General features: G+C 37.3%; 2 long non-coding RNA genes across 3 annotated transcripts in view; one reads left to right on the top strand and one right to left on the bottom strand.

Moving 5' to 3' along the window:
- LOC141570173 (uncharacterized) overlaps window positions 1-17,857 on the top strand; it is a 402,630-nt gene that overhangs the window by 218,774 nt on the left and 165,999 nt on the right. The window contains exon 4 of one of the 2 annotated variants that reach the window (XR_012494126.1): window positions 1,177-1,325. The exons of the other annotated variant lie outside the window; for it this stretch is intronic. This is a non-coding gene — a long non-coding RNA (uncharacterized LOC141570173). Of the gene's footprint in view, window positions 1-1,176; window positions 1,326-17,857 lie in introns of those variants that run through there. 2 annotated transcript variants of the gene reach the window in all.
- On the bottom strand, window positions 7,966-16,602 carry LOC141572073 (uncharacterized). The gene is made up of 2 exons (XR_012497135.1): window positions 16,351-16,602; window positions 7,966-9,703 (listed from the first exon to the last, which is right to left on the bottom strand). It is a non-coding gene; the product is annotated as an uncharacterized LOC141572073 (long non-coding RNA).

Genomic DNA, 17,857 nt, shown 5'->3' with positions numbered 1-17,857 from the left:
TCTTTTTGAACCATCCTTCAAGCTCCTGAGTTAGAAGTAGGATGTGCTCTTCACCAGTCTTAATTAAGCAAAGGTTTGTTTCTCATTGTCCTTTTTATTCAATAAGAGATACTCATGGTGTGTGTGTGCGTGTTTCTCAATGGCTTTATCTTGCTCGAACATAAAAGTGAAATAACACCAGGAATTGAAATATTTTGAGATGAATGATGGCTAGTGTGAGGTCACCATTTTGGCTATAGTATCATATTTATAGAGTACACAATCAATGCAATGGTTGTTTCCCTTCCACACTGACCAAAGTAAGATAATTAAAAACATAGCTTAAAGAAATGTCTACTACTGAGTTCCAGGAAACACCAGGGAGCTGGGTTATGAGCAGTGCTGCACGTGCTGCCATATAACATAAGGTAGGTGGGCTCACGCCAGTGAGGAGGCTTTTGGAAATAGGTTGTTGTAAACTAATGAGTGAGCTGCTGAAGAGTTAAGAGAGAAAAAGGAGGTAGGGAGAGAGGGAGGGAGGGAGGGAGGGAGGGAGGGAGGGAGGGAGGGAGAGAGAGAGAGAAAGAAAGAAAGAGAAAGAAAGAGAAAGAAAGAAAGAAAGAAAGAAAAAGAAAGAAAGAGAAGGGAAGATTTAATTAGGAGTAAAAGATGAGGGACACTAAGCATTGGAGGGATAATATTAACATCATGGGAAGTAGATTGGATTACGCTCCAGATTTAAAAATATTTGAAGTTATAATCCCATTTCCTTCTCTATGTCACCCCTAAACAGGAACCTCTATGAAATAATTCCTCCATAATAGGGCTTGTTTATTCCTTTATTCCCAGGGAATTTCCTTAGACTATCATATCTGACATTTTAAAAAAATCTACATCGTTTCATTGTCTTATCATAGAAATCCAATTTTCCCAGCTTATGAACAAAACTTAACATAAAATCTTTAAAGCGTTGTTTGGGTTCAAAATTAGAGTTGGAAATGTCTGCATCACAAATTAATTAATTAATAGTGATCTACAGCATGGAATATCAGAAAAAAATAAGTTTTTCCAATTTATAGGAGTGTACAAGTAGTTTTGCTAATGATAGGGAGGATGTGGAAAAGGTTTGAGAAGAGAATGGGGAATTTGGGGGCAGGCCTTACGTATAAAATGATCACACGTTCTTGTTTGTTTAAGGTCCAGCTTGACCAGAGTAAACTATGCTACTGAGGATGCCCTGGACATTCTGAATTCAAGAATCTTACTAAGATCCTTGGAATCCTATTCAACTTTCTCTTCATATTTACTCTGCTAGTCACAGGAGCTAAGATTACTGGGAGAAGTGAGGAGGTAAGAAGCCTGCTCAGGAACACTGAATGCTTCTCATAAGTTCTGGAATATTCTAGGATAGCTCTAGACTATGTCAGTTTTTGGTTAATTTTTGATTGTTTGTTTCTTTGTACATTGCTGAAAATATGTATAAAGACTTCAGTCCCCTCCCGACCTAATATCATTTGTTTTAAAATAAATAAATAAAAAACAGATAAGAGATAGTTGCTTAGGACATCTTCATATCAGCATAATTGTTGTTTGTAAAAAATTCTCCTTAAGCTAAAAAGATGTTGTCTCAATTATATTGTCTTTACTTTTTTTTTCTTTTTCTTTTAGAAGGAACAAACTCTTTCTTTGGAAAGAACCAATTTCCTGCTTATTTGTTCTCAAATCAATACTGTATTGAGTAAAAATTACTTATGACCTTTCTAATAATGAGCTACTTTCTTAAACTGCAGTTGATATAAATGATTTTATGAACCAACGGCATATTTTACCAACAAATATTTCATTTGTAATATGAAAAATCTTAAAGTGTTTAGAGAGAGTTACAATAGTGATATAACAGTTCATATCACATGTCTTCTCAGTAGTTGTAATCTTATTCTGAGAAGAATTAATAACCTATTTCTCCATAGTGGCACCGTCAGAGTAGAACAATTTTGTGATAAAGCATAATGGGGTATTTTTCAGATTCTGGGCCTTTAGCCATACTGTTGGGATTAAAAATCTCATTTATTCAAGAGCACCAGGACTTGTTCCAATTATACAGTTAGGACAATTTATGAAAGAAACTATAAAAGATTCACTTGGTAGAGTGTTATGCTTCTCAGCATGCTTTCCTAAAATGTATTTGCTGATACATTAATTTTTTGACATTGCAAGAATTTGTAGATATAGACATGAGAAACCTTAAAGACACTTTACAATGGTGACATACTTAATATTATAATATTGCTTCTTAAACATGATAAGCCACCATAGCATTATTAGTACATTTTGGTAAAAAACAACTTGTAAACTTAGTTACACTTCTATGCAAACTAATCTTTCTTTCCTCAAAGCTAAGGTGCAATTTAAAAGTGCAATCAAACATCGTATTTTCTTGTATAAAATATCCAAACTTAGAGAGCCAGCTCAAAGTCAATTTGGGCTTATCCAAATTATATTTTAAAATCCAGAGAGCTAAAATATTGTTTTAAAAGGAGCTTTGTATAGCCTTAGCATTTTGTGATTAAAATTCCTTTGTTTTTATTTATGACCTTTGAAAGTTACTTGATTTCTTGCTAAAAACTTTCATTTTCATTTCTGTAGCTTAAAGGCTTGTAATTTAATGATTCATAATATTTCGTAATATTTACGTAAGTAGTTTGACATATATTCCTATTGTAACTGTGTTTATAAATTTAAGGGCAGATTGAAAGCCTTACAGAATCTGATATAGGCAAGTTCGTTCTTTCTCATGCAACCAGTGTCTATGATATTTAGAGTTATATCAACTCTCAATTGCCATTCTAAACAGAAATTGCATTATGTTTCTCCCAGCATCTCATACCCCTAGCCTGTGAAATAGGAACTTGTAAATTATTCTTTTTAAGGCAAGCATATTAATTTAGAATCTTTTCCTCTGCTAAGCAAATTGGAATGAAAAGTCCTGTGAAAATATAGTCACCTAGGAGTGAACCATCTTGTTTATTCCAGATTTTGTCCTGTTTGTTTGTATAAATTGCTGAGAGAAGTCATTAAATGCCATCATTCAGTGGATGTTCAGTGTGGCTCACCACCTTTTAGACCATGCTCATAAAGTAACCTTAATGGAAGGGTCTTGGAGGCTTCTCAAGTGTTGCTAAACCAGGAGAGGGATTGAATTACAGATGAGAAGAACTAACATGGTTCCCTTGGCAAAGGCTATCTTAGCGTTCATGGACTTCCAACCTCTCCTTTCTTCGGTGAAGTATTTCACTCACGTAGCCGTGGTAAAGCATTCTTTTGTTGTTATGAACAAATTACTTTAAGATGAGCTCCTGACATTGCTCTGAAAAATAAAAATTTTCTACACACACATACACACACACACACACACACACACACACAATAACACACAAAATAATCTAGGTCCCAATGTATTTGCTTAGTAGAGAAACAATATACTTTCTTTGTCATGTAATTTAGTTCATTTTCAAAACTGGGGTTGGGAGAATAAAAGCAAGAAAAACTGGGAAAGATAAAAAGAGAAATAATATAAAGGATTTGATGTAGGAATAATTAAGCTTGACTTAATGGTCTGTGTGATAGGAACTTGCCAATGAGATTTTAGTGGTAGAGGACCATGTATTGCATAAATTTTATAGATGACACATGCAATCAGAAACTGCAGGGATTTGCAGAGGCAGACCCTGCAACCAGGAAAAGAAATAGAAATGTTTCATTCATTCAGGGTATTGTCCCATCAAAAAACGGTAGCACAATAGTTGGGAATTGGGCACTTGGCATGGCACTATCTGTGTTTAGTTCCTGGGTCTGTTATTCCTCTGTTTCACTTTTTTCATCTGTAGAGCGGGAATAAGACTAGTATCTAGTGTAAAATGATGTGGTGAGGTTTAAATGAGATAATCCATATAAAATGGTTAGTACAATTTACTATGAAATAAATTTTCTGACTGTCCTCATAAGCACTTACTTCCCTTTCAACTCTGGAAGTTTTGAATTATAAAATGAGAAGGTATGGATTCATTATTTACTCAATAAAAATGTAGGCAGTACCTTCAAAAATAAGACCACAAATGATGGTTAATTAAAAGTAAGATACAGGAAAGGAAAGCTTTTTTTCCAATGTATTGTGCTGAATTGTGCTGTACCAAAATATTACACTCAACCTCTGTAAATCAGTTGGCTGTTTCATAAGGATATGTCATTTTTCACAGAGGCCTGTGGATTAATACCAACTCATCCCCCTTCATCCATCCATTCATTCATTCATTCATTCATTCATCCACTAAACATCCCTTTATTTAATACCTACCAGATCTCAGACTAATGCTAACTGCTGAGAGCACATGACTCAATCACACAAGGTCTCTGACTTCAAGAAACCGGAGATCTCATGATATGAAATGATATGTAAGATGAATTATAATGAATTAAGAACATGTACTACATTGGAGGAGTAAACCCAATGCTGGATTTTAATTCACGAATTGGACTTAGACAGACAGACAAGTAAGGACAGGTATCCCTGAAGTGCAAACACGTGACCCAAGGAAGAAGGTGTGCCAACAAATGCCAAGCTTGGAGAAGGAGAGAAGTTTAGTGCAGCTAAACTGGCACCATATCAGGAAGGGGACTTGGGGACAAGCTGAGAAATTTGGATGTCTGAAAATCGGTAGTAATTTGTGGGGGACTTTAAGGGTGGGATGAGTTTGTAGCAATGAGGAGAATAAACTAGAAGGAAGGAAAATGAAGATACTTATGCTATACCTCTGAGAAGGAGACCCGCCAGGAAGTTGCAGTATTGCAGGTGAGAGATAATGAGGCTGGAAATGCTGCAGGAAAATTAAACTACCAAAAAAAAAATTTTCTTTGAAAGTGAGTCAATAATAGAGTCTTCAGCTGCAAAGGACCACAAGGTTAATACCTTGTGATTTACTTACTATTGTCCTCTAAAATTCAGGTTACTATGTTTTGGTATAAAACCGTAAGTGCAAAAGTTTGATATCGATACTTAGAATTTGATTTACTTGTAAACTAGCCTGTAACTGAATGACTTTATTTTAGAAACAAAAATGGCTTTTTCCTTTTAGTCAGGGTTTTTTGAATCCATATGTGAGAGATGTCTTGATATAAAATCTGCACTTTTTCACTTTATGCTCAGCTTTGCAGGAATGTGTCTAAGATGGAAAACCAGGTGCTCATATTGCAGTGTAATGTATTTTCTCCTATATTTTTATGGAAAATGACCCATGACTTTGGCTTTTATAATCTCTACTCATAAATATATATGAGGATAATGCCTTAAAGCTCTTATTTAATGCATTTGTGAAAAATGTTCACATTCTGGGAAGCCTTTCATTCAGGGCAGCTGCCTGGAAACACTTATGATCTCTGAGGAGAGGCTGTGAACATATATAAGCACTTTGAGAAATGGTGCATTGTTTGGCAACTAAAAATCAAAAGCTCAGTGCAGCAGTGTCATCTTGTCAGAGGTGTGAACTGTTTCCGCCATATTCAGGCTTTCAGAACTTGGGACGATTCTTTTATCTTTCTGAACACATATTTCCTTACCTTTAAAATGGGGGTACTATTCCTATTTTGTTAAGTTGTGGTGAAAGAAAAGCATGGAGTAAGTAATTGATTGCAGTGGCATTCCTTTCCCTTCACCCCCTTCTCTACTCACGTAACTCATTACCTAGCAAGGTAACTCTTGGTAGAACGCCATTGTAGTAGGATACTGGTTTCCAATTATTTCAGGACTTTAATAAAGTACTGGCAATATTGAACTTGAACTTGCATTTGAATTGGCTTTTTAAATTAGTAATGTTCTGTAAACGTCATACACACTGGTTGATGAAAGAACCTCAAATCATAATTCAGAGCTCTTGACATTGTTTGTCTGTAGTTACTAGGACTCACCTGGACATGGCTGATTTCTCATATTAAGGCAGAGCATGTGATGAGCAATAGTGGGATGAGACCAGCTAGCGAGCACTTTCCCAGAGCAAGTGCTCTGGCTGTGGCCAGTCTGGCTGATGGACAAACATGGGACATAAGGATCTCAAGCATCTCCCCGCAAAGTCCAGTTAGGAGGAGGCAACAGAAGTGCATCGTCATAAAAGAGGTGTTGTGTGGACATGGAATACAACTTCAAGAAACATCATGGACATCAATCCCTATGGATGGAGGGCAACATCAGGGCTGCTGCATATATAGCCATTACTGGGGGGAGGGTTCATTTGAGTAAAAATAGTAGGTTCAGGAAGAAGAATTAGCCAAATGCAGATCCTGGGAGTTATTTGGTTCTTCATCAGGGTATAACCTAAAGATTGATGGAGAAAGGGCCTGCAACAAATTAGACAAATTGATGAATATATGAGGTCTGACAATTAAGTTCGCAAACTTGTTGCAATAATGTTGCTAACCTTTTTTGATAGCAGAGGGATTATTATGAATTGGTACCAACTGGGCAAACAGTTAACCAAGTTTACTATTTGGAAGTGCTGAAAATGCTGTGTGTTAAAGTTGGACAATCTGAACTTTTCACCAACAATTCATGGCTCTTGCATCACGACTATGCACCAGCTCACACGGCACTGTCTGTGAGGGAATTTTTAGCCAGTAAACAGATAACTGTATTGGAACACCCTTCCTACTCACCTGATCTGACCCCCCAATGACTTCTTTCTTTACCCAAAGATAAAAGAAATATTATCTTTCCTTTAATTGAAAGGAAGACATTTTGATGACATTCAGGACATCAAGGATACTACAATGACAGCTCTGATGGCCATTCCAGAAAAAGCGTTCCAACATTACTTTGCAGGGTGGACTAGGCACTGGCATTGTTGCATAGCTTCCCAAGGGGAGGACTTTGAAGGCGATTGTAGTGATATTCAGCAATGAGGTGTGTGGCAGTTTTTATAGGATGAGTTCGTGAACTTGTCATACCTTGTACGTTATGTTCTTCATTCAGGGCTAAAATATATATGTACACATGTAATGGTGCTATAAATGAGAAGGTGGCTGTCTACAAGCCAGAAAGTGGACTCTCACCAGGAATCAAATCTGCCAGCACCTTGATCTTGGACTTTCCAGTTTCCAGAACTGTGAGAAATAAATATTTATTGTTTTAGCCACTAACTATATTGTCCTAGACTTTGTTATATCGACCTAATGAGACTAATATAAATATTTAATAGAGAAACCTCAGAGCCAAAATAAATGCATTTCTTACTTGTTATAGTGAAGTGCTTCTGAGTAATCAACATGCTGAAGGCTCCTGAGTCCCTTAAGTCTTGATAAGTTCCTTGTTCTAATTGTTGCTTCTCTGGATGGCTGGCTGACTCTGAAGTTGGCCTGTCAATCATGATTCTTTATTGTAGCAACAGAAGGTTACTGGGTCAGAAATAAGCAAAAGAACATGTTTATTAAGAAGGTTTGTCGTAGCTCATAGAATCACTAAATAAATTAGGAAGTTAGGCTCAAGGCCCTGGAATACTCCCTTAAACTCTGCTACTCTGCTGAGAACCACTCCAGCTGTCACTAGGCACTAGATGCTACTCTTAGCACTGCAGCCAACTATTCAGTCTTGACTTCTTCAAGGAGCCCAATCTGAGAGCCATTGCTACTGCCATCAATGCCTGAGAGAAAAGGTGACCGCCTCTTCTTGCTTTTTGTGTTACTAGCTCCTTTTGGCAGAGCCCACCTTATATGCCTGTGGCTAGCTGCAAGGGAGGCTGGAAAAGTACTAAACATTCTCAGCACTTCTAGGAGGAGAAAGTCTTTGTGCCCTACCAAGTCTCAAAAACTGGAGAATTCTTTAAAGATAAAAAAGTTGTTGGGTAGTCAAAATGCACGATAAATGTCCGCTAGATTTCGGTGTCATCTCTATCCTCCTGAGTGTTACACCCTCAGTGATTAAAAATGTGTCCTCAATAAATATTTCTTGAACAAATTAATGTTTATAGAGAAAGCACATCAATTTTAAACAATTTCAAATTATAATTCAACATTTTTTATAGATACAGAGAACAGATTGGTGGTTGCTAGAAGTTGGAGGTAGAGGGTGGGTGAAATTGGTGAAAGGGTCAAAAGATAAACTTCCAGTTACAAAATAAAATAAGTCCTGGGGGTGTAATGTACAGCATTGTGACTGCAGTTAATAATATTGTATCATATATTTGAAGGTGCTAAGAGAGTAGACCTTAAAGGTTCTCATCACAGTTGTGGTGATCATTTCACAATACATACATTGAATCATTATGTTGTACACCTGAGACTAATGTAATAACATATGTCAATTCTATCTCAATATAAAAAGGAATGGAATGGTTTACACCAACTCAGGTGTTCTATTCTTTTATGATACGAGATTTTTGTGTAGAAATTAAAATTGATAATTTTAAGGGACCATTATTAGCCAAGACTATCATTGGACAGAATCTTTCTTCTTACTCTTGCTCTCAAAGACATTTGAGCTTTCCAAATGTCTTGTCACTAGCTGTAGTTGGCCACTTAGCTAATTCCTGATCATCCTTTAAGCTTCTGGTGTAGTTGCTTTCTTCCAGCGACGCTTCATGTCTACTTAGTATTCAGCCCTTGACTGTGTTTACGTCCCACTAGACTAGTCTTTTTGAGGTCAGGAATTGTGCATCTGGATTGCCGTTGTATACAACACCCAGCACAATTCCTAGTGCTTATTATGCACTCAGTGCATGTTTGTTGAACAGATGCATAAAATCATTTTCTATAGGCATTACCCTACTTATAATAAATTGAAGAAATGATGAAATACGTTGTTACTATGCTCATGCAGTACAGAGCAGATCTAATTTTCCATTATGTGGTTTGGTTTCTGAAAACTTATTTATTCAATCCTCTTGTGGAGTTAGATTCACACGCACACTTATTATATGAATATATTCATAACATCTCAGAGATCCATAGGATGACAAAAAACCTATAATGGTTGTCAGTTTTCCTTAAAAAACAGTGATTGTAAGCAACTGTTTCTCACATTGTTCAGTTCATAAGCAATGCAGGAAGTCTGCATTTAAATTGGAAAATTGAGTGAATTCTAAAATCAGAACCTAGCATATTTTGCATTATTATAATTCACTCAAAAAGAATCTTAAGGACACTTCTATATTCCTGTGTGTTCCTTAGGACCTCCAAATCAAGGATGCCAAGATGCTAGTGATGGCAATATAAACTTGGCTTGTGTTTGTTTGGATGATTTAGGGCAAGTAGAGAAGATAAAACATGAGCAATTCAAATTAACCACATCATTAAATCTTTCCTTCTGTCACAGTTGTTGCCCTATATCTGTGACCTCATGCCGTTATCCTCTTTCCTTATTTCTTAGCCTGTGGCATGAAGCTCTTCTGTTATGACATCAGCACCAGGACTAAATCTGCTGATGGGGTGTGTTCATGTTGACCTCTGCCCCCTACACTCTCTTTGATCATCTTACTCATCTTTCTCTTACTATCCCAACTACTTATTCATATGTTGTTGGCTTATGGATATGGATATCCACATCCGCTGGCTTTGCAGAACTCTCACGTTGGCATTCCTCTTATATTTGGCATCTGTGAAGGGAGCTCTTGTGCTCAATGCTTCTCGATGCTTCTCGATGCTCTCTGGAGGCCTTATTGCACAGGAAGCTGCTCTCAGCAAGCTGTCAAGTTCGAAAGGAAATAATGAATCATTAGCTGAAGAGTAAACATCTGAGAAGGCTTAATGTGCCAGCCTTCAAAGTAGGGCTTACATTTTTTTCTGGGAATGAATATTTGAAGGAAAAAAAAAGAATGATAATATTTAGGGTCTGTGGTGCAGGATGGTAATGATTTAGGGAATAATTGGAGTTGCTTGATATGAGAAAGGCCACATCTAAGCTGCTTTATAGTTTAGGACCATCCATGAATTTTTATGAGGATCCAGTAAAAATAAAAATAAAAATAAGTAAGCATTTCAGAAAGATTGATTCAATTTTTTGTTGTTTTTTGAGCGACTAGACAGCCATAGTCACATTAGTTGTACATGTGGATACACAGCTTTAGTTGTTTCTTTGGAATTTTGAATTTAATTAAACATGACTTCAATAAGCCTGAACGGTCTTTATTTTATAAGGGCCTTTCTCCCCCTTTCTACCATCATAATAAATAATCTCCTAGCAAAACATGACTTTAAAAGATACATGTCCAATTTCCAAACTTCTAAATTAGCGTAAAAATATTTCCTCTTCTTCTTCATTCCCTGGTGCAAAGAATTATTTAAAACTAAACATAAAATGTCCACCCTGACAGCTCCTATAAACTGCATATAAATAGAGAATGTATGTCAACTTGTGACTTACAGATTCACCAATTAAATGATAAACTTTCAATGATTTCAACATTAAGGAGGAAATAGCCTAGCCACAATAAAATTGGTGTCGTTGGAAAAACAATCTGTTTTGCTTTTCTATATTGTAGTATTATTTGCACTGTTGTTATACTTTTTCATAAACTGAGGAAAGTGGCTTGTCTTAAGCTTGTTATTGGATGCAAGTAAACTTTTTTTTTTTTAACACAGAACTTAGTTTACTGTATAACATGCATCCAGGATGAAGCCTAGAAAAGAAAATCACTCATTAAACGTGTCACTTATTACTGCAGTAATAATCAATAGAACATTAAACATCACATTTTATTGCAGTGAAGGGGGGATAAACATGAAGACCATAGTGCACTCCTGTAAATGGTATGACTTGTAAATGTCAGTGAGGACTTATTTAACACTAAAAGGCTGTAAGAATTTGTAATGGGAGTTTTAAAATTCATCCAAGACAGCTGAAGGTTACCTGAGGAAAGGGTAGCTATATAGAGCATGCACACACCCAGGTAATGTAAAATATGAATGGATAAAAATGAGCGAAACTCATTTCTAAATGGAGGGTTCATTATATTTGGTATTCTAGAAAGTGCATGTATTGAAACCTGCAAGTTTGGCATTATAAATATTTTAATGTGTACCTTGTTCGATATTCACAGAAAGCAGGCTTTCTTTTCTCAACATAAGCAATATGTATGTATAGATAGATAGATAGCAAAGAGCAGCCAGATATGTAAATGCAGCTGAGAATACAGCATTCAGATGGATGGCGAGCTCTTTCTGGGAAATAGTCTCAAAGTTTCTAATATGCAACATTTAGTTGCACAAAGTGAGCATTCTCCACCCAGCCTCGTTAGACTAGGCTTCACTGTTCTGGATGTTGCTCTACAAACTTCATACCTGATAAGGAAGGTTCTGAAGAATTTTTCAGAGCCCCACATCTTTATATTTGCAGGGTTTCTTGGAGGCCAGTCAGGACATTCTGACCTGGGAGGGGAACCAATAGGATGTAATATAAGGCGTCCTCCTGGTTTAACTCAACCAGGAAATGGACAACAAGGATTACAAAAACGACATCTGAGTGATGGCCTGGCCATTTTCAAAACAAAATTCTCTTTTAAGGGACTAGTTTCAGTTTCTCTCCATGGATTTACTTCAAGTTGAAAATATGAGAAACTCCATGGAAAAGATAGTATTGTGTTCTGAATAGGCTGTAGCCGTTAAAAATGCAACATTACAATGTTTACAATACAAGTTTAATTAGCATTCTTCCGAAGGGAAAAAAATGGAAGAAAGCCTGGGATGCTTTGTATTTCAAATACAAAAAATTCATTCTAGTATCCAGGCCTTGTCATGATGAAAAGGAAAGGAAGGAGGAAGTAATGTTTGTGTTGTCCATTTAGCCCCTAAGAGGGACAGTATTTCATAAGCTTCCCTACACATCACAAAATTAGCAATCCAACTTCCTGTATGAATGGATACCATGATTAAGCATTTCATTGTAGTTGGTCAGTGAAAACTGTCACTTCCAAGCACAAGGACAATCAATCATCAAAGGTGTGCCATTGCCATCTTTTTCTAATCATTTCTAAACGGGGTGGGGTTTTCTTTTTTTCTTTTTTTCTTTCAGATTCCTGAAAATGACACCTGTAGAATAGGAAATTCATTTTTACACGATACCCAGAATTAAACAATTGCAAGCTAACCAAATACATAAAGCAAGCCCAAAGTAGAATAAGAAAAATATTAGATAATAATAATAATGAAAATAATGCTATGTAGTAGGCAGTATGTTAAGATCTCTCTATATGTGCTATTAGTTTCCCATTGCTGCTGTAACAAACTATACAGATTATGTGGTTTAAACAACTCACATTCATTTTCTTACAGTTCTTGAGGCCAGAAATCTGAAATGGGTCACTGGGCTGTGTTACCTCTGGAGGCTCTAGGGCAGGGGTGTCCAAACTTTTTTCAACGTTTTTCACCAAGGGCCATGTGCGGTAAAATACACAAACAGCCGGGCCACTTACTTGAGGTGAAGTACATATTGCCTCACCTGGTTTATTTAAGTAAACTAAATATATTTTTGGAATTTGCTGCAGGCCAATTAACAATAGATCATGGGCCGCAGTTTGGACACCCCTGCTCTAGGAGGAATGTGCTTCCCGGCCTTTTCTAGCTCCTGAAAGCTGCCCCTTTCCCTTGGCTTCTGGCCCAGCATGTCGTTCTGACTTCTGCTTTGATCATTACAACTTCTCTAAATTGACCTTCCTGCCTAACTGTTAGATGGAAGGACCCTTGTGATTACATCGGGCCCACCCAGATAATCCAGGATACTTTTCCCATCTCAAGATCCTTAACTTAATCACATCTGCAAAGTCTTCTTTTCAATGGAAGGGAACAGGTTCACAGGTCTGGGCATCATGACCAGGTTCATCTTTGGGGACCGTTATTTTCCCTACTACACATAGATACTTTAGAAATGTTGTATCATTCCTGGCCCTATTTACTCTACACCAATTGCTTTGAAACTCCCTGAACAATACTGGGAAAGAGGGGAGAAGGCCAATTTATTTACTGGATATGCAGGGAACAGGAATGACATCATTTTACGAAGATCTTCAAATTGTGTCCACACAGACCTCTGCTCAACATATCTACCATATAGCAAAATTGATTCAAATATAAAAGGATTGGATTTTAATTTCCTTTTCTGCTCAATTCCAACATGCTTGTTTCTTGCAGTGGTGCAAATGAGCTGTGAAATAAATGATGGATTGTTAGGCAACATTTCTGAGAGAGGAAGGGAGGTTGGACAGTGGATTCACATGCAAGATAATAAAACTAGGATTGCTTAGGGAGAATATACTCCTACTGAAGGAACAATCGTATTGTAATTATTGAATCACCTCTGAAGATCATCCAGTGGAATGACAGGGGACCATGGCAGATGGTCTTTTGCCATCCTGCCCCCCACTTGAATTGGCAGGACTGTGTTTTAACTTGGAGAGAGATGTAGTGTTTACTTCTCTTTTGGGAGAAAAAATAAAGCAGAACATTTTTAAGGATCTTTTTTCCCCCTTTGGTCTCATTTTCTATTATCCTGTGTACACTGACATTTCACAGCAATGAAATTCTAAGTACTCGTGTCCGTGGGTTCAGGGTGGCGAAACCAATGATATAATGAAGTTTACCTACTTCAGTTTGTTTTTGTGAAAGAAAGAGATCAGTACAGAAAACTATACTCCCCAAATTTCATGTTCTAGTGAAAATCATTTTAAATAAGATCTAGTTTAAGTTTATGAAATTAGTTCTTATGTTTCCATTTTGATTTAAAAGAACTAATTTTGAATCTTATAGGTCTGACCTGCGTTGCAAACACATCTTTCTACATGTAAGTTATTATTACTGGGGTCTCACTCAGGTTAGATAACTTAGTTTCTCTCCTATAAAAGGCCACTCTTTCACATGTGTTCTGGGTTCCAACTTCTTTTACAACCTCAAGGACTTCACCCTTTCAGTTTCATGTCTTGATCATGCACACTTAAATTCTTCCTCTCTGCAGGATAATTTTCTTCAGCAGAGAACTACCCTGTAGTATCGTCACTATTAAAACCAAAACTCAACTAAAAGCAAGCCAACCTTCCCTTGATGCTTATCTTCCCAGTGCAATTTCAATTTCTCTCCATTTCTTTATAGCCAAATATGGCCCAGGGCTTGTCTACAGCCACTGTCTCTATTTCTCTGTCCCATTCAGTCTTTCTTTGGGACTGGTCATACGTATGTTAGGCAACAAAAAAAACACAAAACCCACAGACAATAATATAATGAACAGTTATGTACTTCCCACCTCGTTTTGTCACATCTTAACATATTGAAAAATGTGCTTCATAACTTTTTAAAATAATATAATTCAACAGAGACAAGCCGTTCTTATGCCTCCCAAATCCCATTCCACTCCTCCCTTACAAAGGTGTCAGTGTTGTTCTGAATTTGTGTCTATCACTTATCATCTTTTTCTCTAACTAGCTTTCTATTTTCATTCCTATCTGCCTTCTCCACTCAGCTGTCTCACAGTGTGTCAGGTTAAACTTATCAAAAATTGGACTCTTAGCTCTTATAACTTGCTTCTCTTTCTCTTTGTCATTTCTAAGTCAACGGTATCATGATCTACCTAGTCGTTTAAGCCAGAAACACGAATGTCTCTCTCTTGATTCTACATTTCTGTTTCTCCCTACACTTAATCTATGACAGTTATTCTGGGTTCTGTCTTCAAAGCATATACGCCAGTTCCTGGTCTGTTTGTCCTCTCATGTCTCTGCCGTGCATTGAAGGTGGCTGATTCCTGCAGTCTGAATTCTCCAGGTTGCTGTGTAAGCTGGTGTCCAGCTAGATTTTGTCAATAGGATGACAGTGGGGTGACAGTGGGAGATACTGCCAGGCCTCTGACTTTGGACAACACATCCCCTATAAGAGCTTCATTTCCCTGCCTTCAGTTCCTTCTGTGGTCCCCACGTCCACCAGGTGGCAGCCTTGGATTCTGCTAATATTCCCTCCTCCCTCCAGCCCTCCAACCTTGGGGTGGCAGTTGCTTCCTGATGTTGTTAATCCATGGAGTATCTTGCCACCAACTCCTGTTTAGCTTCTCATCATTTCCTTTAGAGGAATAACCAGTTCCTGGTATTAAATTGAACACACTCGAGAATAGCCATGATTTTGCCCATATTGGTTGGCATTTTTCTCACACCTGAGACAGGATTTGATTTGTCTCTGGGTTGCCTCACCTGTGTGCTCTGCTTTTTCCTTTCCTCATTGTAAGATACTTTGAGTGGATTCTGCTTTTCTGCTTAGACCCTGAATGATACAATGTGCTTTTCCCCTGCGTTATTGCCATGGAGCCTTCCAATCTGTATTACTGCTGTCATTCTTAACTCCCTAATCCATTCTCTTTACAACACTGATATGTAAGGTAGACATATCATTGGCCTGTGTACACCCTATTGGCTTTCGCTGCACTTGTAATGCTGGACAAGAATTGTAGGCCTGACCTGCAACTTTTCAGTCTCAGCTTGTACCACTTCCCACGGTCCTCTCCCTCCCCCGCCACACACACACCTCTTCACACAATGCTCCACAGCCCTGCTGGTCCTTTTTCTTCTACTGGAAGTGACACAGCATTTTTTGTTTGTTTGTTTGTTTGTTTGTTTGATTTTTACTTCAGAGCCATGGTACATACTATTTGCTCCCTCGGCTTAAAATGCAGTTCCCCTGCCTGACTCCTGGCTGAGGGTATTTCATCCTACGGGCTTCAGTTTAAATCACCTCCTCACAGATCTTCTCTGATCAAACACACCAAAACACATTCTCTTGTTACTGGCTTTTGGAGAAACTGTTTTTTTTTTCGTTCCTTGAATGTTATCACACTTTGCATTTATTCAGTCACCTATGAGTTCACTGGTTCAGTGTCTTTCTTTACTCTCGTCCACATGTTGGAAGTTCCATGAATCTGGACTCATGATGGGTCTGTCCACCACCATTTCCTCAAAGCCCCCGAATAGCATCTAATCAGGACAAGATGACCCAGAATTGTTTATGAATGTGTGTTAAATTCATTAATAGAGGGATTATTAAAGTTTGTTTTTCAACAAAACTGATAAATAATTAGTTTGGATGTGAAATTAAAAGCACTTGAGAATAGCTCAAGTTTTTGCCTCTATTGTTTTTCTCCCAGCCCCGAGGCAGGATTTGGTTTGTGTTCTCCCTGCCTGAGCGGTGTGCTTTGTTTTTGCCTGGGTCCATGAGCAACAGTCTGATACCTACAGAAAGCAAAAGAAAACCAGACAAAATCTGGAACTAATTCTCTTTGAACGTAAATGGATATTCTGGATTAAAAACAAAACAAAACAAAAAAACCTCTTTCAATAAATCACTAGGAAAGCATATTTTCCTTACCCATTTCCATGATTCTTCTGCTTCTCAGCAGTCTCTCCTAAAAATAGTCGCCAACTATGGCTGAAAGCGAGCACTGCAGACTGGAAGCCACTGATGCAGAGCAAAGAGGGATGTAAAAAAGCCATTAGTAGATTGTGCCTTAAATGAAAGGAGCCATGATTCAGTCAATAAATTCCATTTAAAATTAGACACGTGAAACAACATCTTTAGGATTCATGTATAGTTTTTCTTTGTTCTTGCTGATATCCATCCTTAAGCATGGAAGACCAAATATACCATGGTCTATAATTATCTACCTCTCTGTCTGTTGGAACCATGTCTTGTTGCCTAGGAACTGGGGTGACAGGTATGCCATAAATACATCTTCAAATCATCTTTTTTTTTTTTTTGGATCAATTTTTTTTCACACTGCTTCTATTGTTATGAAGGCTCACTAGAATACTTACCCTATTCTGCATTTGTTTGTTTGGAATATGTACAAACTGTGTTTGCCCCATTAAGTATGAATAAAATATTCTAATTTCAATTTGTCTTTCAATTTGTTATCTGACATAACTTGGCTTCTGTGGAATGCAACTATTTATGTATCAAGAAAAAATACACAGTTAAAAGGTGACTTATCTAGCATGCTCTCAGCCGAAGCTCTTCCAACTGATAATTTCTTTCACACATAGTGCAATGAAAATTAATGTTTATTATGATGATATGAAACAAATAATGAACCCTAATCATCACAAAATTAGCCAATTAGCCTAATCCCATAATTTTATGCACAAGAGAATGGAGCCTCTGAGAGATTATGCCCCTAAACCCATGGTAAACAGTGAGCCTGGAGTTAGAATGTTCTGATACCCTTGCCAAGGTATTCTGTATCTCCCTCCTTGCCTGAAATGTCTTTCCCTCCACAAATGTTGTCTATTCACAATTATTCCCCTATCGGTTCCTCAGTTAGAGCCATAAGTTATTTCTGTGGTTTTTGAATGTCAAAAGCATTTTCATATCAAGGTCTTTTACCTTGATACCTAGTCTCAGCAATTGCTCATTTAATAAACTCTAATGAGAAATCCCTTTAAAACCTTCTGTATAATCACGACCACCTATATTGAATATTATTTTTCTTTTATTAAGCTGTTTATTATGTTATATTTGCCTGCAAACAGAATATACAGAAGCACCTGTAAGTTAGTTTACATAGGTAATAATCACACAAATACACAGTCACCATATAATGTAAAAACTAGCACATAACCCGTTGAGTTAAAGCTACCATGGTGTTCCTTTATGTTCCTCCTCCCCCTTAATGTTAAGCATCTTGGACATTCTTGAGTCTCTGAAAATTCCTAACCTCTACAGGGTACATGGTAATTCGGTTCAGTGCAATTAAATAGGAAAAATATCCTTTACTATACTGTATTCATGAATTAATTTATTCATTGAAACTATCATTCATTCAGCCCTTAATGAATACTGATGTTCTACCAGGTACTGTGTCAAGAGATAAGTTGTG

This window comes from Rhinolophus sinicus, linkage group LG01, assembly GCF_036562045.2.
Source record: "Rhinolophus sinicus isolate RSC01 linkage group LG01, ASM3656204v1, whole genome shotgun sequence".
NCBI lineage: Eukaryota > Metazoa > Chordata > Mammalia > Chiroptera > Rhinolophidae > Rhinolophus > Rhinolophus sinicus.
The sequence above is the reverse complement of the archived record's forward strand: the minus strand, read 5'-3'. Positions and strand labels throughout refer to the sequence as shown.